At 43.5% G+C, this 27,317-nt stretch overlaps 1 protein-coding gene and 1 long non-coding RNA gene across 2 annotated transcripts in view; one reads left to right on the forward strand and one right to left on the reverse strand.

Annotated features, from left to right (window-relative positions):
- CALN1 (calneuron 1) overlaps window positions 1–27,317 on the forward strand; it is a 2,795,902-nt gene that overhangs the window by 978,174 nt on the left and 1,790,411 nt on the right. The gene's annotated exons all lie outside the window — the stretch shown is intronic.
- Window positions 529–12,623, reverse strand: LOC138488123 (uncharacterized). The gene is made up of 2 exons (XR_011274590.1): window positions 11,798–12,623; window positions 529–2,188 (listed from the first exon to the last, which is right to left on the reverse strand). It is a non-coding gene; the product is annotated as an uncharacterized lncRNA (long non-coding RNA).

A 27,317-nucleotide genomic window follows, 5' to 3' on the forward strand; every position in this document is an offset into this window, starting at 1 on the left:
TAATCACTCTTTGTATTCAGATTTGGCCATGTGCAACAATAATACAATGGACATGCATTATTTCAGCACCCAGACCTGCATATTTGGTATACGTGGTTGGTGGTATTTTTGTGAGCATAATTCCCTTGTTTTATTTGTGGCCCCAATGTCCAGAATCCCTTATCTTCGCTTAGATTTTTCGTGTGATCACTAGAGAGACCTCAGACCTGCATTCTAGGGAAACCACAATTCCCAGGGATAGTGTTGGTGCGCCACCATGGGCAAACTCACTGACTTATTTACGACAGAGAGCTATATGTGGTAGTCTTGTGGTAATTTCCACTACCTTATATACGGTAGGGAGCTATGTTCAGAGAGTCTCTCTTCCCGTTGGCTCATGTACCTCCAACAAGTTATACTACAGTCACTCACAATTATTCATACTGATTCTGACATACACACATCTGTCTTAAAATGACCATTGCACTTTTTAAAAATCTCCCCACATCATTGGCATTGTAATGGTAAATAGAAAATAAACCACCCGTCTGTTTTCAAATATTTTCTGTATTATAAAATTTGCATTTAGGCATGATCTCATTTTTACAGCAATAAAAGGGAACAATCAAAGCATTTTCAATGACACACTGCAATTATAGTGGCGAAGAACAGAACTTAAATTGCAACATTAGCACTTGATAAAGACACGCACGGGACTTTCATTTTTCTAAACTGACTGCATACTTTCGTGCACACACACAGCTCCCCCAGTTAGGTAATTACCTTATCTGTTCAGATTCTTCTCTCTGTGAATGTGGCTCTCTTGGCGTAACTCCAATAAAAAGGAACGCTTGCCTTCTCAAGCCGGGGTCATTGCCTGGAATTCTCAGCTTTTTCAGATAGGACTGCCTCTGCCAGTGGAAAGGTAATTCTTTCAGCTTTCCCCAGTCTCGACTGCAGCAGGACACCCCCACAGCCAGGTCTTCTCCCCAGTAGTGCAGAAAGATGTCTGCCTGTCTTTTTCCCTGCTACTGCCCACTAAAACTTTCCTCTCAGCCCTCTTTATGACGTGTTCCAATGAAATCCATCATCTCTCATCCTCCTACTTTTCAACAATAGCTTCGCTTATACATTTGCAATTGTTGCAAATCTGACTTCCTCCTTCCTGCCGTTACTGTGCACAACAACACGGATAATCAGGCAGAGAAGAGAAAAATCTGCACACTCATTTAAATGGTTTTCAAAGTATGCCTAATTCTGCAGTAGAGAACACATTTTATTAGTGGGTTATATTAAAATAAGGTTTTATTAGTCAGGTTAATTGTTAATATGTTAGCTGTTAATTTTCAAATGTGTCTCTAGCAATATAGGCATTTCAGGTGAAAAATAGTGTGCATTTTTAAATGAACACGTGTGCTTTTAACTGTAAAATAGCTTTGCATCTTATATATTAAAATCGTTTTTTTTGACTGAATAGCCTGTCTTTCCTTGTTAATCTGCTAACCCATATAGCAATGCACCGCACCCTTGTGGTGGTGCTGCAAAAAAAAAAATGCTACTTGTGCAGTAGTGCTGTAATGCTACTTGTGCAGTAGTGCTGTAATGCTACTTGTGCTGTAACATGCCAAATATCCTTACATATACCCTCCTTTTGTTTTTAGAACTTGGCTATAATCCAAGCCAATTCCTAAAAACAACTTGTTCTATTTTTATTTTTACAATATAGCAATCCAACAAAATGAATATTCATGTGCATCAATGAAAATTTGCAATTAACATTTCATCTGAGTCCATCAGTTCATAAAATGTTCCACATTTGCCTTCTCAGTGGAAGTGGCATTACTTTAAGTTTAAATTTTCCAAGTCAATTAAAAACAATGAAATAAAACAACTAACTAAAACAAATAAGTAATATAACAAGTTAAAATAAATAATTAAAATAATAAATACGTAGAACTTCATATGCCGGAACTTTTGCTTTGTCTCTTTTGGTATGTCCCGACCAGCGATGTTATTCGGTTCATTCGAGTACTCTTTCATCTTGGCAATCTTGAATCCACAGTATTCATCTCTTTTGGTATTCCGGTTATTTTGTCTTCACCTCCACCTGGAGGCAGGCATCTTTTGGTCTTCATCCAGGGGACTCCAGGACTCCATCGTCTCCCGTGGCCTCTGATCCCGGAACCTCCGATCAAATAATGTTAATTGTCTAAATCAAAATAGAAAATAAACAGATTAAGTACATAGCACAATACTAATTTCCACCTTTTTGCCAAAAATAAAACATGCTTGGTAAAAATACTTCTTTTTTTTTTTTTCTTTTTTCTGAAATTAAACACAAGTTAAAAGAAAACAAACACATATAAAACAGCATTCAATATTTAATACACTTTCTCTCTGTACACCAACCACGAGCTTCCGTTATATGTGCATTTATTTATTTATTTATTTATATTATATATTTATTTATTTATTTATTTATATTATATATTTTCACATATATTACAGTGTTTATGTGCCATCATAACAATCAACTATTTTTTTAACTTCTTTGTCACTGCCTCCTGATTACACCCATTTATTTTCTCAATGGACTCTATCCGTTTCCACATGCTCAAGCTGCCTGATCTCATGTCTGGGATGGCATGGTTTGATTTGATTTACATGGACAAACTGCTCTATTGCTGTTTCACCTTCATTTTTCAAAATTTTATACACTACAGGAGAGACTTTATCTATAATTTGAAATGGCCCCTGCCAGGCTGCCAGAAATTTAGAATTTTTCTGTTTACTTTTTCCAAAATGAAACTTGTACACCTGATCCCCTACATTGTATTCCTTTACTGATGTCTTTTTGTCATAATATGACTTAGCACTGTCAGCAGCTCTTTCCAGATTTCTCTGCACAAAAGCAAATGCATGTTGCAAATGCCTCCTCAGTTCATCAATATATTCATGAACTGTGGATGCACTCACTAGAGTTTGCTCATGTGTTCTGTATAGTAGGTGTTGTGGTAACACCATTTTCCTACCTGTTAAGACCTCATGGGGGCTAACACCTGATGCTTTGGCAGGAGTCGACCTGATTGCCATCAAAACCAATGGTAAACGCAAATCCCAGCTGGAACCTGCTTCTGCCACAAATTTCTTTAAAATGTCCACAACAGACCTATTGCTTCTTTCAACTGTACCTGAAGACGCCGCCCGATATGCGATATGTAGTTTCCTTTTCACACCTAGTATTTGCCATACCTTGCTCATTAGAGTACTTGTGAAATGACTTCCTCTGTCTGACTCAATTCTTTGTGGCAACCCAAACCTTGAGAACACATGGTTCACCAGCAATGTGGCTGCTGTTTGCGCACTACAATCTGGTGCGGGAATGCACTCAATCCATTTTGACATCAAACATACCACACTCAGAATATAGCGGTGTCCCCTGCTCGACCTTTTTAAAGGACCTACATAGTCTATTTGCAAATCTGACCATGGGAGAGTTAGGCCTCTTTTCATCAATGGTGCTCTATGCATTGGTGAAGCAGGTTTAAATTGGGCGCATACTAGACATCCTCTAGTATATAATTCCACATCTTGGGACATATGTGGCCAGTAAGCATAATCTTTTAGTATTTCTAATGTCTTTTGTGAACCTCTATGGCCTGCAGTTATGGCATCATGTGCATGGTGTAGCATTAGTCCTCTGAATGAAAGGGGTACTACCCACTGTATTTGCCCTGTTATGGACTCTCTAATCATGAGTCCATCCTGTAATCTAATTCGTTTTTTGTTCTTTAATAGCACCCTCAACTCTTCTTTTCCCATACAATCATTTTCTGTTAAAGGATTTTGTTCAGGATCCATCAAATGATTATAATAGATTCCCAAAATTTGATCATTCTTTTGTGCCTCAATCAAATCTTGGTCTGGCGTGTCATGACTCCACTGCACCACCGGTTGATCTACCTCCTTTGGTGCTTTAGACCGTGTGACTGCATCAATTTGTATTTCACCCATTAAATAATCAATAGGTAGCAATTCTCCCATCACAGCCCCAATCTTAGCCAGATGGTCTGCCTTATCATTTCCCTCCTTATCCTCTCCTGGTGTTTTTAAATGCCCACGAATTTTTCTCCAGTATATTGTTAAATTATTTTCTGACACCAATTTGTCTATGGCTTGTATCATTTTTCCATGTTTAAGTGGCTTTTTGTTGTATGTAACCATGCCTCTTGCTTTCCAACCAGGCAAATACTCCACAAAGCTATTCCGTGCATAGTCAGAATCAGTCACCAGGACAATTTCACTGAACTTTTTATCAACTGCAGTAGCAATTGCTTTATAGATGGCTGCCAATTCCGCCACCTGACTGCTCCTATCTCCAATCCTCATCCCTATACTAGGAACGCCTTCACATTTCAACCAGACATTTCCTATTCCTGCCACTAATTGTTTATTACTGTCATTTTCAATGTGAAAAGCACAACCATCCACGTATACAGTTGGCAAATCCTTGCATGTTTTTTCATCAAAAGCTTTGTGTGGTGATTGTTCAAATTCCTGTAAACTAGCTTCCACATCCATTTCATTTGTTATTTGTTCAGCTGCACAGTCATGTAAGTCAGCTAACCCTTGAGCAATTGGGCTCTTTTTATTTTGTCCATATCTTACTTCTACGGGAAAACCTTGTAATGCCAGCGTCCATGAAGTGATTCTGGATTGCGCTAGATTGCCTGATCTAATTCTTTTACTTTCTAAAAATTGCAAAGGTTGATGATTTGTTTCAATAATCACCTTTTCTCCCTGAACAATGGGGCGAAAATGTTGTAGCGCCCACACAGTGGTTAATAGGGCCTTCTCACATTCATTAAATTTCATTTCAACTTGGGAAAATGCCTTACTTGCATATGCAATGGTTTTGTGATTCAAATCGTGTTTTTGTGATAACACTGCTGACATACAATGTTCAGAAAAGCCTATTTCTATAAAGAAATCCCTATCCTTTATGGGGTATGCTAAACATGGTGCCTTTACAAGACATTCCTTCAATCTAGCCACTGCATCAGATTGCTCTCTTTCCCATCTCCAGGGAGTATTTAGTTTAAGCAGTTTAGTCAATGGTTGAGTGATTTCTGCATAATTCTCAATGAACTTTCTGTTATAGCCTGTCATCCCTAATAAACTTTTTACTCCTTTCACATTTTTAGGATCTTTTAATCTTTGTATGGCCTCTATTTTCTTCCTTTGTGGATTTAGCCCATGTTCAGTCACTTCATGCCCTAGAAAGTTCACTTTTTTCTTGCACCATTGTGCTTTTTGCAAAGATACTTTGGCGCCTGCTTTCTGCAATTGGCCAAGCACATGTCTTATTTCATCAAAATGGTTTTTAAGGTTTTCATTTTTTATCAAGACATCATCCACATAAACTATTGTCCCTCTTTCCGCTGCATCCGGCATGGCCTTTCTCAAAAATATGCCAAATTCACTCCCACTATTGATGTACCCGAACGGAGCTCTAAGCCAGGCATATTGAGTCCTGTCAAATGTAAAGGAAAATAGGTGTTGTATCTCCTCTGCCAATGGCACACACCAATATCCAGATGTGAGATCTAACGTGGTAAATACATTTGAACCATGTATCTGAGCTAGGCCCTGATCAATGAATGGTAGTGGCCATCTAGATACTGGTACTCTTTTATTTAACTCTCTTAAGTCTGCACACAGCCGCCATTGACCATTTGGCTTTAACACACCTAAAATAGGCGTATTGGATGTGCTATGAATGGGCCTAATTATTCCCCGTGATTCCAAATTTTTAATAATCTCTGCCAATGATTCTAAACATGCCAGCGGTAGTCTATACTGGCGTACAAACACTGGATTTCTGCTACAACCTTCTGGTAGTGTGGCCACATGTAAATCAGTTAAACCACAATCATAAGCATCTTTTGCAAATACATCCTTGAACTCCATAAATATTTCCCTCAGAGTGCGTCGATCCTCATCGCTGTTACATGCATCCGCTAAGGAGATCTGCTCTTCTACCATTCTGGAAAATTCTGGAAACTCTTCTGGTAAAGGAATCTCAGCGCTTTCCTCTAACTGTGTGGCTGTGTCTTTTTGTAGAGCTGCCACTTTCAAATATTTTGGCATATCAGCTTCCACTTCAATGGGCTGATTTCCTGTTTCATTTTCATTTAAATTAAATATTATGCAATCCTCTTGATGGCAGCACACTGTCTCATTTGAATCATAAGGATACACAGAATGAATTTTAAACATTCCTTTGGGCTGAGAGTCCAGGTGTTCTGGCAACTCGCCCTTGGCATCTACATATTTTTCAGGAATATTCCCAATCACCATGTTATTTAAATCTGCCGTATAATGTGATTTTTGTATGGCCATTCCTAATGGGGAGTTTTCCTCTAAATGAATATCCTGACAACCTTTATTATTCACCATGATTTTTACAGATCCCTCACCAATGTCTACCAATGGAATGTATTCATAATCCAGGCCTTGCTGTTTTATGGATTCATTCAGGCATACAAATGCATCAGAGCCTTTCATCTGCTGTCCATTTTTGCATTTCAGTGTTATTGCAAACTGTTTTGTAAATGCAGGAATAATAGTATTTTTCCTCATCTGTAATTCGACTGCATAAGGAACTAGTTGTGCACAATGATAAGCCCTTCTTTTGTCTTCAAATTCAGGCGCCGGCCCACCTAGGCGCGACCATATTTTTTGATTAAGGAAATCTAACACCATACACATTCTGTGCATGATGTCATTGCCCATGTAAAATTCATTTTGTGCTCCACTCACTATCCATACATTATGGTAAATTGCTTTCTGCCCAATGCTAATTTTAAGCATGCATCTGCCTGTAATTCGGTTTTCAAAGTTTGGACTGTCCAACCCAGAAACATATTGGTTTTTAATCCTAAATTTCGGGATTTCTTCCCTCTCCATAATTTTTTGCAACAATTTCTCATTAATGAAACTCCTTTCATGTTCAAGCGCTAAAGTGGCTTTTATTGTTTTAAGATAATCATTTATACCAGCGTGAACCCATGGTTGCTCATCTTCCATGTGTATCTCTGCCAGAGTGGTAATGTGTTTTTCTGAATCTGTTTTAGGAACAATATTCTGTTTGCATGTATTCTCTTTTAAATAGAAACGTAATGTGTGTTCGTCTATGGCAGTCTGCCAATCTTTCCTTGGGTCCAAGTATATTTGTACAGGTAGTTTTTCATTGTCGCTCTGATCTTTGTCTTGACACCTTAATATAACAGTGACACTAGGTATGCAGCTATTCTGTAGATATACCTCCACAGCATCCTTTGTTTTGGCCACGGTGTGACATTCTTTTATATTGCTGTTTTGTGATTTTAGTTTCTTAGGCCTCAATGGTTTTTTGGTTAAGGACCACAGCACTCCATTCACCCCATCTATGAGAGGAGACAATCTTTTCAGGCAATCTGTCCCCATCAGAAATGGAATTTCACAAATAGATGTGATCAATACCTCTTGTTTCATTCTGTGCTTTCCTATTTTTATGTCAACCTCAGTTACACCTATGATGGGCACCTCCTCCCCATTAAAGTTATGCACTGGGCCTTGATTTGCCTTCACTGTGATCTGACTCTGTGGAGGCCTCCCTTCATTGATACTCTTTACCAGCTCCTTGGACATAATTGTGGCCTGTGCGCCAGTGTCAATCATAGCAAAGGTGTGGCATTTTTCTTCTACAGTGATGGGTGCATAATATCTGTCCTCAACTTCCTCTAATACACATAAGAAATGTGAATTCTTACTGATTTCAGGGCTCACCTTTCTCAGGCCTTTTTCACTTTTGGCTAAGCACATTGGTAAATGAAAAGACATTTTTCCCTCCTTTTTACCCATTTCTGTGCGAGATATTTTATTCATTTCTCCATGTTCAGAGGTTTTTTGGAGTGTGGCCACCGTTCGCCCATCCATCTGGGTAACATCAGAGACCACATTACAACCTTCCAACTGAACATGTGTCACAACATCATTCAGCAATTTGTCATTTTTTAATTCTGTGCATTTGTGATCATTTAGTGTAATACCAGCCCTTTCAGCCTCTTCAAAAATATGTGGCTCAAAGAATTTTTCAGGTGATTGACTTGTACCCTCCTTGTGAGTATTTCCTTTTTCTGTCTGTGTTTGGTAATTGTTTTGCTTGCCCAGGGAAGGAGCTATGGCATCCCCATTTACTCCCTGTTCACTGGTATTCCCCATGCATGAGTCATTTTTCTTAAATCTGTCCCTTTGTTCTTTTGGAATTCCTAATGTTTCTTTTTCATTTGTGCAAATCTTTACTGTTTTATTTAGCTCTAAGTTAAACCGTACCTCTTTTTTAGAAGTATTTGCACTTTCTGTCACAATTTCATTTACTGGTACTTTCATTTTTAATCCATTAGTCATCTCAGAGTCGTTATGCAAAGTTATATCAGAGCAATCTGTCATTTTGGCACTGCAGTTATCATGAGTACTTAGTCACTTTTCGGAAGCCCCCCGGTCATTGCTATGGCCATCAGCCCCCTCTTTGGAAGGTTGTTTTTGCGCTGTATAGAGCTTTCCTATTTGCTCAGCTAACATTTTCACTTGGGCCTCAAGGCATTGGAACCTTTCCACCTCTCTAGGATCCTCTTTCTGTGGCCTAGGTCGATATTGGTTGTTTTCCCCCTGATTGGATCTATTCTGATACCTCTCAGGTGATTGATACCGGTTGGGATGGTTTCTGAATTCTTGATTCATTTGTGGAGGGGAGCGGTTTGCACCCATCCTTTGATTATAGTCCCCTGGTGGGGAATCATTGTACTGGCGTGGACTGTAGTTCACGTTTTGCCTCATGTCCTGTCTCTCAGATTGTGGGTACTGGCCCCTATATTGATTTCCATTATCAGTAAATCGATCCACATATCGGGGCCTATCCTGATTACCATATATCATGGTGCTGGGATCAAATCTGCTCTGTGTCCCCAATGACTGGTAGGGACCATCATTTCTTTGATCTTGATTTTGTCTCTGGTTATTGTTCATACCTGCCATATCAGACCGGTATCTTACCCGGGGTCTATCTCCTAAATATCTAGGGCTGATGTAGCTCTCTCTATTACTAGGATCATGTGATTGGAACATTGGTACAGGCAATGGCGATCTTTGTTGATTACCCCTTTGTTCAGGTGTCACATTATTTTTACCTTGGCTTTGAGCAGACTCAAGGGACATTTTGGCTGACCTGATTTCCATTACTGTGGCTGAGGGTTCTTTAGATTTAGGCCTAGTATCTTTCATTTTATCACTTTCTCTACCCTGACAATAGAGTACCTCATATAGCTTGGTGCTTTGATGTACAATCCATTCAAGGGACTTGTCACGGTCAAATTCACGGACCAATTGGGATATGATGTCTTTCTGTAGCCCATAGAAGTATGCGGTTTTAAACTCATTGGAATTTGAGTCAAAAGATACATCAAAGCGAGAGAATGCTCTTTTTAAGTCTTGTAAAAATTGGCGAGGTGATGTATTAGGTCCAGCAGTAATAGTGTACGCAACTTTCTTTGCCTCTTGCAATGACTGAAAAGGAGAAAAATGACGCCTAATTTCTTTTTCAAACTCCAGCCATGTCATATTCTGCTGTTCATTTAATCCCCTTATGATGCTGGCCGTCGGGGCATCTAAAGTTAAATGAAAATATTGTCTGTACTGTTCCTTAGGTATCTGGAGCGCTTTAAAAATGTCATGCACCGCTTCTAAGTGATCCTCAATGCAGCATTCACCTCCCTTTTTAAATGGTTTGATCAGGGCTTTAATGGATTTCATTATTTTTATGGGGCTACTTGTTGCAATGCATGGAATTGCACTATTTTGTGATTCAATCCTGTTTTCAGGTGTATGAGATTGGTGGCTGCCCCCAATGGGAGTATCAAATCCCCCAAGGGCGCTGCAACCAAGTTCAGTCACCGGCCCAGTCACTGGGGCACTAGCTCTTTGGGCAGAGCTAGAATTCACCTCCACTCCATTGAATGTGGTACCCTGCCGCCTCTCCTGTGACCTGGGAATGCACATTTGCTGTTCTAAGTCCTTACACTTTTTAAGGAGTCTGTTGGCTTCATCATGCAAATAATTATTTTCATCACTCATTTTATTAATTGCCTCCTGCATGTCACACATTTGAATTTGGCATTCATTGAACTCTTTATTTCTTTTGTCTCTTTCTTGAATCATTTTAATCATTTCTTGTTCTACACTCTGGAGATCACCTTCTTTTTCACAATGTTCTTTTTGTAAAATCTGCATTTCTGAAACAACCTCATCTTTATCCTGCCTAATGTGATCCACTAAGGCTTTTAAGTGTGTCAATTCTTGCTCACTATCTTCAAATTGTTTCTTGCTTTTGGATAACTGAGTATCAAAGTCTCTGCATTTTAATTGCATGTCTTTTTGGCATACATCCAATTCTGCTCTCAACATTTCCTGATTTTTACTTGCCCCATCTATTTCAGTCTTTAACCTGTTAATTAGCTGAGTATCATTCTCTTGCATTCGCAGTGACTTGTTTAAAATAAACCATATTTTGCCGCATAGACGTATTAAACAGTCTTTCTCTGCACTTTTATCGGCTGCATTCAATAATCTCGTAAGGCAGACCTGAATTATGCTGCCTTCTGCAAAAATATTGTCTAGTTTTTCTTTCTGCACCTCACCCTGAATGCGGTTACTCCATTCTAAGGTACTGTTCGAAGACCAATTCCCATGTGCAAATAACTTTGCCTCTAAATATTGCACTAGATCTGAGAATGTGGTTTCCCTTTGTGACATTCTGAAATTCGTTTTTAGTGGCACACTGCTATTATAAAATGGGTTCCCTTTAATGTGCAAATGGCAGTGTGAGACACGCTTGCCACGCCCAGTAGGTACTCTATGATCACTTTCCCGGCCTGCAACGCACCATAAATATGTAGGGTATTTTGTGGAGATTTGGGGCCTGACGGTATTTTATTACCGCCGAGAAATAACTTAGCAATAATCACTCTTTGTATTCAGATTTGGCCATGTGCAACAATAATACAATGGACATGCATTATTTCAGCACCCAGACCTGCATATTTGGTATACGTGGTTGGTGGTATTTTTGTGAGCATAATTCCCTTGTTTTATTTGTGGCCCCAATGTCCAGAATCCCTTATCTTCGCTTAGATTTTTCGTGTGATCACTAGAGAGACCTCAGACCTGCATTCTAGGGAAACCACAATTCCCAGGGATAGTGTTGGTGCGCCACCATGGGCAAACTCACTGACTTATTTACGACAGAGAGCTATATGTGGTAGTCTTGTGGTAATTTCCACTACCTTATATACGGTAGGGAGCTATGTTCAGAGAGTCTCTCTTCCCGTTGGCTCATGTACCTCCAACAAGTTATACTACAGTCACTCACAATTATTCATACTGATTCTGACATACACACATCTGTCTTAAAATGACCATTGCACTTTTTAAAAATCTCCCCACATCATTGGCATTGTAATGGTAAATAGAAAATAAACCACCCGTCTGTTTTCAAATATTTTCTGTATTATAAAATTTGCATTTAGGCATGATCTCATTTTTACAGCAATAAAAGGGAACAATCAAAGCATTTTCAATGACACACTGCAATTATAGTGGCGAAGAACAGAACTTAAATTGCAACATTAGCACTTGATAAAGACACGCACGGGACTTTCATTTTTCTAAACTGACTGCATACTTTCGTGCACACACACAGCTCCCCCAGTTAGGTAATTACCTTATCTGTTCAGATTCTTCTCTCTGTGAATGTGGCTCTCTTGGCGTAACTCCAATAAAAAGGAACGCTTGCCTTCTCAAGCCGGGGTCATTGCCTGGAATTCTCAGCTTTTTCAGATAGGACTGCCTCTGCCAGTGGAAAGGTAATTCTTTCAGCTTTCCCCAGTCTCGACTGCAGCAGGACACCCCCACAGCCAGGTCTTCTCCCCAGTAGTGCAGAAAGATGTCTGCCTGTCTTTTTCCCTGCTACTGCCCACTAAAACTTTCCTCTCAGCCCTCTTTATGACGTGTTCCAATGAAATCCATCATCTCTCATCCTCCTACTTTTCAACAATAGCTTCGCTTATACATTTGCAATTGTTGCAAATCTGACTTCCTCCTTCCTGCCGTTACTGTGCACAACAACACGGATAATCAGGCAGAGAAGAGAAAAATCTGCACACTCATTTAAATGGTTTTCAAAGTATGCCTAATTCTGCAGTAGAGAACACATTTTATTAGTGGGTTATATTAAAATAAGGTTTTATTAGTCAGGTTAATTGTTAATATGTTAGCTGTTAATTTTCAAATGTGTCTCTAGCAATATAGGCATTTCAGGTGAAAAATAGTGTGCATTTTTAAATGAACACGTGTGCTTTTAACTGTAAAATAGCTTTGCATCTTATATATTAAAATCGTTTTTTTTGACTGAATAGCCTGTCTTTCCTTGTTAATCTGCTAACCCATATAGCAATGCACCGCACCCTTGTGGTGGTGCTGCAAAAAAAAAAATGCTACTTGTGCAGTAGTGCTGTAATGCTACTTGTGCAGTAGTGCTGTAATGCTACTTGTGCTGTAACATGCCAAATATCCTTACAGCTAAGAACCTCAGGGTTATATTTGACTCCACTCTCACCTTCTCTCCTCACATCTCTGACATCTCTAAGAAATCAAACTACCAACTTCAACTCCTCAGAGGTATTCTTCCCTTTCTCTCCTTCCCACAGAAGCCTCCTTCCCACAGAAGCTCACTGTCTCTAGAGCTCTGATCCTCTCTAGGCTTGACTACTGTAACAGCCTCTTTTTAAATATGCCTGCTTCCACTCTCCATCCTCTCCAACTCATCCAGAACAGGACAGCAAGACTTGTACTTGGCCTCAAGCCCAGGCATTGTATCTCTCCAGCACTGAAATCTCTCCATTGGCTCCCAGTGGCTGCAAGAATCAACTTCAAGACCCTATGCATTGTACACAAGTCCTTTTGGGGCCTGGGACCAAAATATCTCCAGCTTTCTCTTCTGAAGGATCTCCCTACACAAGCTCTTCACTCTTCCACCTCCAACTCCTTGAGGGTCAATCTATTTTCCAAGCAAAGAGCTGGAGGCAGATCTCTCTCTTCGGCTGGTGCCTCCCTCTGGAACAGCCTCCCTGCCTCTCTTAAACTGGAACAGAACCATCTCAGGTTCCGGAAGCTGTTCAAGACTTTCCTATTTGCTTTTGCCTTCTCTCTTCCTCTTCCTTACTGATCTCCTGACTGTCACTGCACTGGTTGCATGGCTCCCCTCATACCCTCGGGCCCAGGTCCCTGCCCCCCAGTTGCAACTGCACTGCCACCCTATAGTCCCCTTACTGGCACTTTCAATTACTTCCTGCCTGCACTTAACCCTTACACCGCCTCTTACTGGCCACACTTAATTTTTATTTTTTATTCTATCGCTTTGTTTGTTTTTTGTCGATGGTATGTCCTGCACTTCTTCCCCTTCCCTTCCCGTAGCACTTCTCCCCATTTCCCCTCCCTGCACTTCCACGATCTCAATGTCACTGGAATAAAATATCATATTGCATCATATCATATATCACTTCTCTCTTGGGTTGGGGGGTTTGTGTTTAGTCACATCTTTGTTTGTTGAGTATGTCAGATTGTATGTGTTTTCTTAGACAGGAAATGAAGGTTTTAGGTTTTAAGCTACGCCCAAATGGCGATGCCCAGGTTGAGTGCTTTTTTTTGTGCCATCATAATGTGACAAAGCCCTTTGTTGCTTGTTTTGCCCATGGAAGTATTCTTTGAGATGGAAGCATCGTATATAGTCTTCAATTTCCCAATAGAATTGTTTTTTGTCTAGTTCCTGAGTGGGGCAGAAGGCCAGTCCCTTAGAGAATATAGAATGTTCAGCATGTGTAAGTGCATGCCCGGAGAGGTTGATGACTGATAGATGATTGGTGACAAATTCTCCTATCAGGTCCTTAGTGTTGGTCCTGTTTGTTGTTAGTTGATTGGTAGGGAGTACTCTCATCTGGACTTCAGTGTTATCCTGTTTGGTGTGAGGATCACTGATTCACAGGGAACGGGACAGTGCCCCATGCCTGAACGGTACTGTTTGTCATTCCTTGAAGGTCCTGCAGTTTCTGGTTCTTTCAAATTAGTAAAGCATTCAGTGTCTTTTGATAGTTCTTTTTGAGTTCATGTTCGAGTTGGGACATGTATTTGTTTTCTCAACCTTGTTGTGAGGATATTTATCTCCAAATTTGATAACGTTCTCTGGAGTAGAGATGGTATATGAGACGATTTCTCATTTTCTATAATGTTCTACTACAAACCTGCTTAGCATATAGCATGTTATGGGTAGTTCTCAGAGGTTTTACAATCCTCAATATTTTTGGTATCAGATTTTGTTTATTGCAGGCAGTCACAAAAGAAATAACACTCCAGCTGTGCTTCCTTTCCTCTCATTTGGAAGATGTTTGTGAAAATGGACGGTCTCTGAGAGGTAAGCCTTCTCCATGCTTTCGGTTTCTCTTCTCAAATGAAACGTGAATGCAATTATTTTTTTTAGAGTAATTTACCTTGTCAGTGATTATCCTGCAACATGGTGTGGGTGGTGCTTTCAAGGACAATACAGTTTACAGATTTTGCGATGATTATGGATTTTGGAAGCCATTTAAATACATTTATTTATTTATTTATTGGGTATTTATAGAGCGCCTATACAAAACCGGTGTTTCGAGGCACCACAAGCAAAACAGGGGGGAGGGACAGGGGAGAAAACAACAATAATGGTCCTACTAGGCCTTGTGTCATTCAAAACGTGCAAGTGAAGTAACAAGAAGTGCGATGGGTGTGGGAGTGGGGGGGAGTGCTGGTCGCGGAATAGATAATTTTAGGGAGGGAGGGTAGTGTGGACTAGATTGGAGGCATACAAGTGCAGGGTGAGGAGGAGGGGAGGAAGAGGGTTACTGGGGCTGGTCAAGTGCTAAGGGTGGGCCGATGGGCAAGTGCCAGGGGATACAGCAAGTACAGGGAGTGAGGCCCACATGCTAAGTGCGAGGACGGGGGACGCGACTCAGAAGGGATGCACATCCCACCAGGCTAATCAGGTGAAGGGGGCCAGAAGGGCAAGTGCAGGTTGGGGGGGCTCAGGGAGACAGGTGTGGTGGGATAAACTGAGCGAGGAGGGCCTGGTGCCCTGTAAGACTCAGAAGGGACCAGGAAGACAGTCAATGCAGTAGAAGGGGGCATTGGCAAGGGAGGGGGAAAGGGAAGGAAGAAGAGAAAAGGAAGGTCTTGAGTAGCTCCCGGAACTTAAGGAGATCCGGCTAAAGCTTGAGAGAGGCAGAGAGGGGCTCCTGCCAAAAAGAGAGAGAGAGAGATCTACCCCCACACTCTGTTTGGAAAAGCGTCTCACCTGCAAAGAGTTGGAGCTAGAAGACCGAAGGTTATCTAGCAGTGAGGTATTTAGGGAGAGAACATTGGATGTAGCGGGTGTAACGCTCACCTGATTCCCACGGAGGCGCAGGTCTGGCTTCGAGTGCTGATGCTTCTTCAATGGTGAAGCGCAGGACTCTGAAGATGGACAGGAAGGACCCTCTACTCTGGCTTCTCCGGCTCGCAGGAATATTCCCCTGTGCGTGAAAAGGGAGTATTACCTATTGACTGCGTTATGCTCAAGCCTCCCACTCTCTTCCCACCCTCCACGATACCCTTCCACGATTCCCCGTGAAGTCTCACCTTAGGGCCAGGAAGGATGAGCTCTCCATCCTGCTTCTGATGCAGGGTCGCGTTGAAAACCAGTTACTTCACTGGATTGAGGATTGGTGGGAGTTCAGGTAAGCTTGACTATTCAGGTAAGACTCTGTAAAAGTTCTGTTGCAAGTTCAAAAGTCCAAGCTTAATAATAATGTTCATTGTCTTTTGCAGCAAGCGCTAATGCTTATGTCTTTTTTCCCCTTAGGGGCCGGGGTTCGGAATGCCGGAGATATGGCACCAACCCGAAGTGAAACGTGCAGTTCCAGTTCCAGTAAATGGCAGGTTAGATCTGGATGAGCGCTCGGGAACTGTCTTTGTATACGCTCATACAATGTCTTTGTCTTTTTTCCCCATAGGGGCCGGGGTCCGGAAAATGCCTGGAAGCAGCAAGACCCGAAATGAAAAGGGAATGACCCAACAGGTAAGTCTTATTCCCTTCCTTCTCTCACCTCTTATTCTTGTCTTTTTCTCTAGGCTCTGGGAAGTGGCTGTGTATCCGGATGATCGCTGCTGAAGATGGAGGAACCCAGGAAAGGTGAGTGAAATGCAGCGCTGCAGGATCGTAACGAAATGCTTTTAAAAAATAATGTCTTTCCTTTCAGGATCGTCTGTGATGTCTCTGTGGTGCAGATTTAGCTGGTAAGGTCTCTTGTCTCCCTTTGCAGATTACCCAGGATGCTGACAGGCGTGGCTGAAGTCCAGATGCAGGAGCTGACACGGTGAGCGTCCAGTTGCGAGGAGCAGAACAACGCGAAGCGTGAGTTGCTGATCGGGTGTGGTTTAAATAGCTTTGGAAGAAGTTCCCAGTGTGTATCCTTCCACCGATCAGGTATGTATCCTTCCCTGACCACACCCGGGTGGAAAGTAGTCCCACAGGTAAAGTAGTTCCATTCAGGCCTCAAGAGGGCCTGGATGTAGCAGCATGGTCTGCATCAGGTAAGTGCACATTAAAACACTTGAACACATGCCTAGCTTTATGAGCCTGGCGCCTAAGGCGCCAGGACAGGGGTCCTACATGAGCCTGGCGCCTAAGGCGCCAGGACTGCGTCCAAAGGGCCCCAGGTTGGGCCCGCTGGCACTCTCCTGGGGGAAATGATGCCTGCCTCTGGGGTTGCTGGGTCGGACCTGGCTCCTTGGAGGTAGGCATCATGACAGCGGGGTCCCAGTCCCCAGAAAGCCTTGTGGTTGAAGCAGAGGGTCTTGAACTTGATCTTTGCAGCCACTGGGAGCCAGTGGAGGGATGTTGGGTCTTGAGAGATGTGGTCCCTGTGCTTGAGTCCAAGGCTAAGTCTTGCAGTCCTATTCTGGATTAGTTGAAGGGGTCAAGAGAGGATTTAAGGCTCATTGAGGAAGAGGCGTTTGCAGTAGTCCAGCTTAGAGAAAACCAGAGCTCTCGAGATATTGAGTTTCTGAGGGAAGGTGAGAAAGGGAGAATGCTTCTGTGTGGAATCATAAAAATACAGTATTAAGGCTTTTACACCATGCAAAGGAAAATACACCGACACAGGCTTGTAAAGATTCCCAGAATCTTTATTACAAAACTGAACAGTATCGAACAAAGTAAACAAATAGCTATTTGGCCGTCATTACATCACACAGACCACCTGCAGGGTTCAATGTGAGCAGTGAGAGGATTTGCTAGCTGGACATCAGCGTATTTATACAGTTTGTTATAATGATGTCCAGCCTCTTACAAGTTAATTATATACTGGGCTAGGGTCGTGCCAGGTTTGTTTCCTAATTTACATATCTCGTGCCTGCGGTTTACTTTTCAACATATTTACTACACACACTATTATTCTTTAGTTTTAACGTTACACTCTTTACACATTGCTTTAATACAGATCAAACAAATGTTTCGCATGTCGTATTCGAATAGCGTTATTGTTCTTGTATACTTGTAGGTTAACATCGCCGATTCAAGTAATCCCCTGATCCCGAGGTCAACGAAGGACAAGGTCTACATGACCCTAACATGTAGCCTGAAGGCAGGTTGGACATTAACTCCCCTACAGAGGTTGGAGAGGTTAAAGCAAGAACAAGAGCACACGAGACGGCCATTTTAGACTACAGGGTGACTTTGTACGATAAACTAAAATGGCGGCTCTAACCGAAAATGGACGCTTGATTCACTTGGGGTCACAACCTTGTAATACGGTTTTCCTCGCAAAGCGACTTGGCATAGGCCAACATATACAATGAGGACGAAACAATATTATATCAGTTCTAACATCTGAAGTGGTGCAGTTAATAGTGGGTCTTCTTGGCAAGGTCCACACTGTGAGGAGAGAATGAGGAGTTAAATATATTGTCAATGTTTTTAGTCTCACAAGAGGGTGAGGGGAGGGGACCCAAGGAGGGCTGTCAGAAAGTAGCAGGGAAGGATGGGAGCAGGGGTGTCGATGAGAAGGATCTCAGTCTTACTGGAATTAAGACAGAGATCATTAGCTGCACACCATGGCTGAATAGCACTCAGTCAGGAATGAGAGAGAAAGAGGAGGAAGTGGAGGGAAGCTTGAACAAGAGCTCTGTGTCATCCGCATAACACTAGAAGTGAGGAGAGAAGGTGGAGATCAAGTGGGCCAGAGGGGCGAGGTAGATGTTGAAGAGCCACGGCGAGAGGATAGTGCCCTGAGGGACACTGAAGGTGGAGGGTGTGGTGGAGGAGAGGAAAGGGCCCAGTTGAACCTGAGAAGGTCTGTCAGATAGGAAGGAGGGCAACCAGTCCAGTGCCAGGTCTGCTATGCCAAAAGTATCGCAGAGCCGATTAATAAGGGTGGCATGATTGACCATATCAAAGGCAGTGGAAAGATTGAGGAGGATGAGAACGGAAGGAGAGTTGGAATTGAGATTTGAGAGCAAGTCTTCACGGTTGTTCTGGAGAGCAGTTTCCTTGCCTCTAGCTGCTATGAAGCCAGATTGGTGGTTCAGTGTAGTGGATCAGTTGGGAGATGACCAACTGCTCCAAGAGTTTGGTCAGGAAGTTGGTAATGGAGATAGCGCAGTAGTCAGCTAGGCAGAAAGGATCGGCAGAAGGCTTTTAAGGAGAGGGTGCACACAGGAATGCTTGAGAGGTGGTGGGGAGAAGCCTTTGGTAAAGGAGTGATTTCAGAAATATCCCAAGGCTAGAGCAAGGGAGGAAATGATGTCCTTGATAATTCTGGAGGAGCAGGGGACCACCTGTTTGGAGGACACTTTCATAGAGAGGACTAGTTTAGAGACCCCATCAGATACTATGGGCGAGAAGGAGGAGAGTCGGAGGGAAGGAGTGAGGGGGCCAAAGGAGGTCTACGAGTGGGCGAGGGAGGAGGGAGGGCAGTAGAGGAGAGTGAGGACAGGATGTCCTGAGTTTTGGTTGTGAAGTGGGAGGCAAGTGCATTGCAGAGGGCCTGGGATGGCAGAGGAGAAGTGGAGACTGCAGTAGGACTGATGAGCTCCCTGCAGATTTTGATTAGTTCAGCAGTATTGTTGGTGGCCCCAGAGATGTGGGCTTGCATATAGGCCCTCTTCTTTGAGCGGATGGAGAGTCTGTATTGCCTTTGGAGTAGGTGGCAGGCCAGTATGTCAGTGGATGTACTTGAAGCTAGCCACTTCCCCTCACCCACTCTGCACTTGCATTTCAGAGAGGCTATGTCAGAGTCATACCAAGTGTTACACTTGGAGGCAGACTTCATGAGGATCCTCATACCAGGATCACAGATGTCCATGGTGGTGGAGATGGAGAGGTGAAGGTTAGCAAGGGCAGTGTCAGTTTTAGAGTCAGTGGCTGGAGTGGGAGGCAAATGAAAGTAGTGGCAAAAGCAGCAACTGACACTCGCTTCATTGGGCGAATGATGGAGGAGGAGACTGGCAGTACGGGCTGAGGCTTAGCTAAGGAACCCAAGAGATCCAGATTAGAGGACAGGAGAGCATGGTCAGACCAGGGGAGAGGTGTAGTGAGAGGGTTGGAGATGGGGATGTCTGTTGAGATGAGAGCATCCAAGGTGTGTCCGGTTTAGTGGGTCAGACAAGACGGAAGGATGTTGAGGGAAAGAGAGTCAAAGAGGCAGCAGAAGAGTCCAGTGGCCACATCAGGAGAGTCAAGGTGGATATTTAAGTCTCAGAGGAGGAGAAGCTTGAAGGTAGAGGCCAGGAGAGAAGATATGAGGTCGGGGGGCTCTGAAAGGAAGAGGAGGACAGGACAAGGGTCCTATTGATGGTGGTGAGAGTCAGAGAGATGATAGGATGGACACCAAGCCTGCAGATGAGGCTTTCGAAGGAAAAGTAGGACTGTGTCAGTATGACAATAGCAGGTACCCATTCAAGGATGATCAAGGCCACTCCACTTCCAGACCGGTTAGGCCTGGGTTTAGAGAGGATCTTGTAGCTCTCAGAGAGGAGTGTGTCAAAAGCAGTGACAGAGCTGGCATTGAACCATGTCCCAGAGAGGGTGAGGACGTCAAGGTCAAAGTCTTCAAGGAGGTGACAGATGTCAGAGGAGTGTTTAACTGCAGAGAAAGAGTCAAGCGTAGCTACATGAAGCTGGTTGCCATTTTTGAAGGTCTTCCGTGGAGAGGTACCGGAATGTGGTACACCCGGCGGTGGTAATGAAAGGGCTGGGGGGTGGCAGAAGGAGGAGTGGCGGGAGAAGGGAGGAAGTTGATGCTAGATGGAAGACACCTATTAAGGAGGAGGTGTTTGGGTTGGGAGCCCTGGGCCATGACAGTGCCATTCTGGTAGAAATTAATGATACACCTATAGGATGTGAAGTGTGCCGAGAGTATTTCCCATCTGGTTCCACCATTAATGGGTGAAGACAAGAAAGGGAAGATGACTGAAACCATATGGTGAGTCCATAGGTCCGGAGAGGGAGTGGTAAAGAGGATGTCAGTGACAATCTGCCTGGAAGAAGCGTTGATGTAGGTGTCAGCGATGGGCAGACTTGGGTTGGAGACCAGGAGATCTTTCTTGAACATTTTCCTTCCAGGATTCGAAAGAGCGGTAGGATAGAGTAGCAGTTAGAGTAATTGGGGGCAATGGAGAGCACCATGGAGTTAGAGGGCAGAGAGATTGAAGGAAGGGAGACAGAGAAATGGAACAATGCACGATGAACTCACCAGGTGGCCTAGCAGCAAGACAGGTGCAGACGAATCAGGTGCACAACGTCACACAGGTCGCAGAGCCTACGGACTAGACATAAGGCAAGGAGATGATATTCTATGACAGGGGTCTTCACCTTTGGCTCCTCAGATGTTTTCGGCTGCAAATCCCATCTGTCCTTGTCAACAGAGTATATGTTGAAGTATCACGGATCAATGCAGTCATTGGGCCTCATTACGAGTCGTGCGGTAGGGGATACCGGGCACCGGTAAGGAGACCGGTGCGGTAATCCCCTACCGCCCGATTCCAAGGTCCCCTAACGGGAATCGTTAGGGAAGTGTGGTCGGTCCACACATCCCTTACGGGTCCCGTTAGGGGACCAGGCCGCTAATTACGGGCCTGCCATTAGCAGGTCCGTAAATAGCGCCTTACCCATTCCCATTGAGCCCTATGGGGGCTCAAATGGGAATGGGGAATGGTTAGTGCAATGGGGACTTACCGGTCCCGCCAGGGTCGGACTAGACCGGTAAGTCCCATTGCACCACATCGGACTCGGTCCCATTATTGGTGGCAGTCATGGCGCAAATAGCGCCATGGCTACCACCAATCTCGGAATGAGGCCCATAGTCTGTAACTTCTTGGTAGCCACACTTTCAAGATTCCTGTTTCTGAAACATGGAAGAGGCCATAGGTGGGAATTTAGGGAGTGTTTAAAGAGGTGGCTGCATGACTTGAATTTAAGCAGAGGACAAAGGTGCTAATTGTATGATACAGCTCCAGGGCACAGTGATCCGTAGATGATTATCTTAATAGGGAATAGGTAGTCACTGGAGCAGACACATGACATTTTTGTTAAATGAATGACTTAGAATCAAGCTCTCACTTTGGGCAATTCTCAGCTGAAAAACATGAAAATAGCTTGAACATCACTGCTCACCAAACCCCACTGCCCAAAAAATCTTTTCATCAGTCTGAGCAAAATGTTATCAGTTGTGGACGAGGACAAAAAAAGGAATCACACCATAAAGATATGTGCTTCAGCATCCTACTTTGCCAGAGCACCCTGTAGATCATCTCAGGGTCCTGACTGCAAAATAAAGATACATGTGCCTACAGCATCCAAGACCCTTCCTGCAATTCTGGAAGCCAACTGAAGCACTGTGATTAACTGCCAGAGGGTTGTCTGACACACTGCCCCCCTTATTCATCCTCCCTGGGCATCTAGCCCAGGCATCTTCAGCCAAGGGCCAAAAGCTGACCAAATCCTGGCATCTCCTAATCCTGGCATCTAGCCCAGGCATCTTCAGCCAAGGGCCAAGAGCAGCAACGGGCAACTCCCTGGTTGGACCTGGTAGGGCCATGAAGAACATAGGCCAGAACCCCTGATTAAGCCAGGACTTCGCCAAGCTTACCCTTTGCCTGACTTCTGCTTCCACACATAGGGATCTGTCTACTCATTGACTATTCACCACTGAGCATCTGTTATATTGCCAGACCATGGAACATTCTTGTTCTGGGCATGTTAACTGCATTTTGGCCATCCATTTACCCTTTCTAGCCCAATTCAGAACTGACACCTGCTTCTTCTCAGCCAAGCACCCACCCCTTCCCTTTCCACTCGCTCACCTACCTTTTCTCTCATGGCCTGAACCCTTTCTTCACTTTCTTCACTTGCCTATTTCTTCTACCCTTAATCATGCACCTTGGCTGCACTAGGTTTCTTTTTCTACTCACACTTCTCCTTCCAATCTCCCATAGCCTTCAGCCTCAACTCAGTCTAACATCTGCTACATGCTCATGCCTCCCCATCTCACTCCGTTACCTCTGCACCCACACCCCTCTGATAAGATGCTCCTGTTCCCCTGGAATCTCCTTCCTCATCTCTGACCCTCGCCTACCACTCAACACTTGCTCTTGTAACCACATTTAGAATGCACAATCCCTCTGAAACAAGTCTTCCTACATCACTGACCTCTTTGACTCTTATCACCCACAACTGTCACAGAAACCTTGATCTACCCTCATGCCTCTGCTACACTATCAGCTCTCCACACAGACTCTGCACCTTCTACCTCTCTCCCAGACTTGTTGTTAAGGGTGTCAGAGTGGGGTTCCTTATCAATAAAGCCCTCAACACTGCCCCTCTTCCCCTATCTGACATTGCCTCTTCCTCTCTTGATTATGCCACTGTTCAACTGTTCCATCCTACTCCTACCTTTTCTCCTCTGTTTTCGCTATCTTTCTAACGCCCTGGTTCTTTCAACCAACATCGCTATTGTAATGATGTGGGACTTTATCCTTCCCAAATCCTCTGCAGCCACCTGTCTTGGACTTAACTCCCTCCAATCTAACAAATTCCTCTACTTCCTCCTTGACCAGCCTACCCACTCTGATGGGAACACTCTTGACCTTGTTTTTCTCTCTAATTTACTCTCCTCATTTAACCTCTCCATTGACCCCTCTCCCCCTGATCAATCCATTGTTGACTTTATCATCTCAGTCTCTCTACCTTCTTCTCTTCCTTTCCCCTCTTTAATGCCTAAGAGGAAATACAGAGAACAATCTCTTGCCCCTTACCTTGATGATGTGAGAACCTCCTCCTGCATCTCTCCCCCTATCCATGCCTCTACCATTGACCATACTATTTCTGACTTTCATTATGCACGTATAACTCCATTTGATGAACACTATGCGATGCGCGCATTCCCTCCTTCCTATCTCTGCCCTTAGCCTTGGATCATCTCTGAAACTCAGATCCTCAAAACAAAAACACACTGAGACCAACCATGCTGGTACAACTTATAGACCCCTACCCTTTTCATGTCTTTCAGCAATCGAACACTGGGTGATTGCTAAACACCTTCTTCTCAACCCAGGAAACACAAAGATCTTGCTCTACAGGAAGACTGTCCTATCCCCAACCCACTGCTTGGCTGCTTGCTCTAGGCTCAACCCCAACAATATAAACCAACAATATAAAAGACCCTGTCACGTTTAGGTTATGCTTACGTCCTATACCTGGGGGCCCCCGCATCAAAACTAAGAAAACGCCTTAGCTTGCCTCCTCCTCACCTTAGCACCCAGAGAACACATCACACCCACCCTCTGTGTTCCATAATGGCTGCCAATCAGGCGACGCTCCACCATCAAGGCAAAGTGCATCTCCCACTGAGATCTCAACAACACAAGGCCAGAATGTCTAGAACACAAACTCACAAGCTACCATCAGTCAATCCTGATTCTCTGGTACATCTAACGCCCAACACAATGTAACATAGCTGTATTCCTCTCAGGGCACAAACACCCAACCACATACATCTGCAACACTCTCTGCTTGACTTCACCTACCCAAAACACAACACACATCACCACTTCCAATAGATTTCAGCTGAGTCTTACGAAAATAATTTGGTACAGCTGTGCACATACCCAGGCTCCTTGGCTTTCCTACTCTCCTGATAGTCTGTCACAGCAATCATATTCTCATCAGCATTCCTTGGGGTGCTATCAGGGACCTACCAACTCCCTACCTACCTTCCTGCTAGCTAAAAATGCACACACACATTTTAGAATCCTTTCCTCACATCTCACATCTCAGACCACGGTCTTCGACGGGCGTTCATCCCTACAGCATTTCGAGGCTATACCAATGGCAGTAGGTACTTTACAAATGTCATATAACATAACATAACATAACATAACTACCTTTCCTCTAAATCTCTAAAATTCGTGACACTCTCACAGTCCTCCTCTCTCCCTTCCCAACCCTCTGTCTGTCCACCACCTCTCCCCACCTCTTCTAATTTCGACTACTTCTCCCCTACCTCTCCTATTGTGTTAGCACTCATCCTTTGCAGCGCCAGCCGATCTTGCACTCGTATTGATACCTTTGCTCCCCATATGGTCAAAGACCTAGTCTCATATTTGGCCACATCTCCGTGAGCTCTTTAACCACTCTCTCTCCACTGGACTCTTCCCTGCTTCCAATCTGAAACTGTCTTATCCGTATTGAAGAATCTTTCTGCTGACCCAAACATACCAGCAAACTATCGCCCAGATTTTCTCCTTCCCAGAGTCCTTCTCCGTCATTGAGTAGGCGGTCTTCATCTGGATCGCAAAGTACCTTGAGGATAATGACCATGGAGATGAACTTCAATTTGGCTTCTGCAGTAAACTCTTCACAGAGATTGTATTCATGCATGTCTCCAAATTTCTCGCTGATGCCCACCACTCCGAACTCTCTTCTATACTCATCATTTTGGACCCTTCTACCACTTTCGACATTGGCAGCCTCTCCTCTCTCCTCAGTCTCCATGACATTGGGTTTCACAAATCTGCTCTGGCCTGAATCACCTCCTATGGGGAAAGTTAATCCTTTCAAATCACGTATACCATGTAAACCTCTGACTCCGCTGTCAGCCTCTGTCAAGAATCAGTCCTTGGACCTCTGCTCATCCACCTCTATTATCTCTGCCCTAGGAAGACTTATTTTGTCCTTCAGCTTTCAATATTACCCTTTTCTTTCCTTCACCCCAGCCATCTGCGAGATTATGAACTGTCTCACTGCAGTGCCTCAATGGCTGGCACTTCATTGCCTCATGCTGAACTCTTCAAAAATGGAAGCCATTTGCTCCCGGCTTTCCATGGCGTTCCTCTCCTACACTCTCCTTTCTCCTAATAATGATGACCACTTCTAAGTTATTGTCCCTGGCCAACCCACGGGATATCCGTTGTGAAGGGTCATCACCCTGAGTGATAATGAATCCTCCCATGTCTATAAAGCTATTAGCCCATGGAGATGTGCAGATAAAAAAGGAAAGTGGTTTAAATTAATTTAACAATAAACTGCACAAATGTCATTTATTCTGTTTGTTAGTTTGAGGAATTGACTGCACATGTCCCTCTCTGTCTTTACACAGCAAAGCCAATTGTTTCTGTTCATCTTGTCCGGCTGCTGCTCAAGTGAGAAGGTTTGGAACACGGTCTGTAACAGACAGTATCCGGGATGGGGCATGCAGCCAATTATGTACCGCGGATCACGGGGTGAAACCTCTAAATGCAGTCCACCTTCCACAGCCTCAGCCCAATTTACATGTTGTTTCCGGTGGCAGAACCCGCCCCCGCAGCAGCAGCTTTGCTTTTGTAGCTGGCACTGAGATAGTAGAGGGGCTCCGTACAGAGCCCTGCCTTCTCCAACGATGGTAGCCATCTTAGTAAAGTATGTTCATTCAATTAATGTGACGTCACCCGCATCCGGTTCTTTGAATTAAAATATTTTCTTTTAACACCCCGGGTTACCGCTTTGGTAACCCGGGGTGCTCATAGCATTATCACCCTGTTCCAAGGGCTAGAACGGGGGGTAACATTGCAGTGCCCTCATTATAGTCCCTTGCTTCACTCAGGCCTATAACTCGGGCGGCCGGGCCATTACCTCGATTCCAGCCCTTGCAACGGGATAATAAGGCTAAATTATAGTCTGCATTCTGAGTGTTCCTATTGGAATATAGGAGGTCTATGATGGAAAGCATGTGCTTAGAAGGGCTTCAACCATTGTCACTTTATGCCATGGACATAGAAACATAAAATAATTGAAAGGAAGGCGAGTGATTATAGTTTCAGAGCGGATCGGAGTAGATATTGTACTGCTCAAAGACTAAAAACATTTCAACATTATGGTTATCAATTGGCAGGTGGGATTTACGAAGATTGCCTAGTGAAGGGCCACCTATTAATCGGCAGTAAGCATTTATTCACATTGACCCTGTCTCCACATGTAATAGCTTGCGTGTTATACAAATATTCAGGGAGCCCACGGAGTTTAAAGCATATCTGAGTGTGACTAAACTATGGCAACCTCGAAATTTTGACTGCTCCCCCAAGCCTCTTTAATCTGCATCGTGAATGGATACTTAACTGATCTGAACCACAAATCCATGCAGAATAGCTATGGTTTTAATACTATGTGGAAGTTCAGGCTCCTTATGCATAATTCACAAATCACTTGTTTGGTTGAAGTTGAGAATGATGTCCTTATCAAGGATCAGAGGAACTGATTTTCGAGAGTTAGCAGGGATGAAATGTTGGAAAAAACACAATTCTTTTCTATAGATTTGCACAGAGACCTCCCTAGCTTTGTACGCTTGTATAGTGGTAGGTACACACTGCTTTTTCAGCTTATTGTGGAATCACTTCATTTAATATGTTACATGAGCCAACACACGTTTTATAAACTCCACCTGTGGAACTAAAACCTATTGGTAGTTATCCTCGAATCTAAGTAGTTACAGCACTTGACCTTTTCAAGGTGCTCACATGCCACCAGGAACTTTTTTTAAGATTCTTCCTTTCACCCTGTTTCATTACTTTAGTTTTACCAACATCAATCCCCGAAGAATTAATTGTAAAACAAGTTCATTTTAAAGTGCAATGGACATTAAACT

Source organism: Ambystoma mexicanum, chromosome 9, assembly GCF_040938575.1.
Source record: "Ambystoma mexicanum isolate Mex_15411 chromosome 9, UKY_AmexF1_1, whole genome shotgun sequence".
NCBI classification, from domain to species: Eukaryota; Metazoa; Chordata; class Amphibia; order Caudata; family Ambystomatidae; genus Ambystoma; species Ambystoma mexicanum.